The sequence below is a fragment of the Oryzias melastigma genome, unplaced genomic scaffold (assembly GCF_002922805.2).
Source record: "Oryzias melastigma strain HK-1 unplaced genomic scaffold, ASM292280v2 sc00482, whole genome shotgun sequence".
In the NCBI taxonomy this organism is placed as follows: Eukaryota; Metazoa; Chordata; class Actinopteri; order Beloniformes; family Adrianichthyidae; genus Oryzias; species Oryzias melastigma.
In genome coordinates this window covers 18,663-20,849 of record NW_023417076.1, presented here as the reverse complement: position 1 = coordinate 20,849, position 2,187 = coordinate 18,663, and the positions used below count along the sequence as shown (strand labels likewise).

At 33.0% G+C, this 2,187-nt stretch overlaps 6 non-coding genes across 6 annotated transcripts; all 6 read left to right on the top strand.

Moving 5' to 3' along the window:
* The first annotated feature begins 168 nt into the window (after window positions 1-168).
* Window positions 169-240, top strand: trnaq-cug. The gene has a single exon. It is a non-coding gene; the product is annotated as a tRNA-Gln (tRNA).
* Window positions 241-663: 423 nt separating this feature from the next.
* trnaq-uug lies at window positions 664-735 on the top strand. The gene has a single exon. It is a non-coding gene; the product is annotated as a tRNA-Gln (tRNA).
* A 425-nt stretch (window positions 736-1,160) lies between these two features.
* Window positions 1,161-1,232, top strand: trnaq-cug. The gene has a single exon. It is a non-coding gene; the product is annotated as a tRNA-Gln (tRNA).
* A 175-nt stretch (window positions 1,233-1,407) lies between these two features.
* trnaq-uug lies at window positions 1,408-1,479 on the top strand. Its single transcript has one exon. It is a non-coding gene; the product is annotated as a tRNA-Gln (tRNA).
* Window positions 1,480-1,656: 177 nt separating this feature from the next.
* Window positions 1,657-1,728, top strand: trnaq-cug. The gene has a single exon. It is a non-coding gene; the product is annotated as a tRNA-Gln (tRNA).
* A 172-nt stretch (window positions 1,729-1,900) lies between these two features.
* Window positions 1,901-1,972, top strand: trnaq-uug. The gene has a single exon. It is a non-coding gene; the product is annotated as a tRNA-Gln (tRNA).
* The last annotated feature ends 215 nt before the right edge of the window (window positions 1,973-2,187 follow it).

The window sequence follows — 2,187 nt, the reverse complement described above, 5'->3', positions numbered from 1 at the left end:
CTTTGAAGCAAGGTAAGAGAGAAAAGCATTTAGAAACTTGGGGTTAACATAATCTGAGTATTTTTGCAATGTAAAAAGGTTTGTAAAGGGCAGGCTTTTCAAAAAATTGGGATAGGTTTTCTAACATAAAATATAGAGTTGTTTTTAGTATTCAGCGCTACTACTCATGGTTCTATGGTGTAATGGTTAGCACTCTGGACTCTGAATCCAGTGATCTGAGTTCAAATCTCAGTAGAACCTGTCAAATCTTTGAAGCAAGGTAAGAGAGTAATGCATTTAGAAACTTGGGGTTAACAAAATCTGAGTATTATTGCAATCTAAAAAGGTTTGTCATGGCCAGATTATTTTTTTTCAAATTGGGATAGCTTGTCTAACATTTAATATAGAACATTCTTTTTATTCTGCTGTACTGCTCTTGGTTCTATGGTGTAATGGTTAGCACTCTGGACTCTGAATCCAGTGATCTTAGTTCAAATCTCAGTAGAACCTATCAAATCTTTGAAGCAAGGTAAGAGAGAAATGCATTTAGAAACTTGGGGTTAACATATTCTGAGTATTTTTGCAATCTAAAAAGGTTTGTAAAGGGCAGGCTTTTCAAAAAATTGGGATAGTTTTTCTATTATAAAATATAGAATATTTTTTTTATTGTGCTGTACTGCTCATGGTTCTATGGTGTAATGGTTAGCACTCTGGACTTTGAATCCAGTGATCTGAGTTCAAATCTCAGTAGAACCTATCAAATCTTTGAAGCAAGGTAAGAGAGTAATGCATTTAGAAACTTGGGGTTAACATAATCTGAGTATTTTTGCAATCTAAAAAGGTTTGTCATGGCCAGATTTTTTTTTTCAAATTGGGATAGCTTGTCTTACATTAAATATAGAATATTTTTTTTATTGTGCTGTACTGCTCATGGTTCTATGGTGTAATGGTTAGCACTCTGGACTCTGAATCCAGTGATCAGAGTTCAAATCTCAGTAGAACCTATAAAATCTTTGAAGCAAGGTAAGAGAGAAATGCATTTAGAAACTTGGGGTTAACATATTCTGAGTATTTTGGCAATCTAAAAAGGTTTTTGTAAAGTTCAGGCTTTTCAAAAAATTGGGATAGTTTTTCTAACATAAAATATAGATTTGTTTTTAGCATTCAGCTCTACTGCTCATGGTTCTATGGTGTAATGGTTAGCACTCTGGACTCTGAATCCAGTGATCTGAGTTCAAATCTCAGTAGAACCTATAAAATCTTTGAAGCAAGGTAAGAGAGAAATGCATTTAGAAACTTGGAGCTAACATACTCTGAATATCTTTGCGACCTAAAAATATTTGTATAGGGCAGGTTTTTCAAAAAATTGGGATAGTTTTTCTAACATGAAATATAGAATTGTTTTTTGTATTCAGCACTACTAGTCATGGTTCTATGGTGTAATGGTTAGCACTCTGGACTTTGAATCCAGTGATCAGAGTTCAAATCTCTGTAGAACCTATAAAATCTTTGAAGCAAGGTAAGAGAGATATGCATTTAGAAACTTGGGATTAACATAATCTGGGTATTATTGCAATCTAAAAAGGTTTGTCATGGCCAGATTTTTTTTTTTCAAATTGGGATAGCTTGTCTAACATTTAATATAGAATATTTTTTTTATTGTGCTGTACTGCTCATGGTTCTATGGTGTAATGGTTAGCACTCTGGACTCTGAATCCAGTGATCTGAGTTCAAATCTCAGTAGAACCTATAAAATCTTTGAAGCAAGGTAAGAGAGAAATGCATTTAGAAACTTGGGGTTAACATAATCTGAGTATTATTGCAATCTAAAAAGGTTTGTCTAGGCCAAATTTTTGTTCAATTTGGGATGGTTTGTCAAACATAAAATATAGAGATGTTTTTAGTGATTTCTACTACTCCTGGTTCTATGGTGTAATGGTTAGCACTCTGGACTTTGAATCCAGTGATCTGAGTTCAAATCTCAATAGAACCTATAAAATCTTTGAAGCAAGGTAAGAGAGAAATGCATTTAGAAACTTGGGGTTAACGTATTCTGAGTATTTTTGCATTCTAAAAAGGTTTGTAAAGGGCAGGCTTTTCAAAAAACTGGGATAGTTTTTCTGACATAAAATATAGAATTTTTTTTTGTATTCAGCACTACTAATCATTCAATTCAATTCAATTCAATTTTATTTATATAGCCCAATA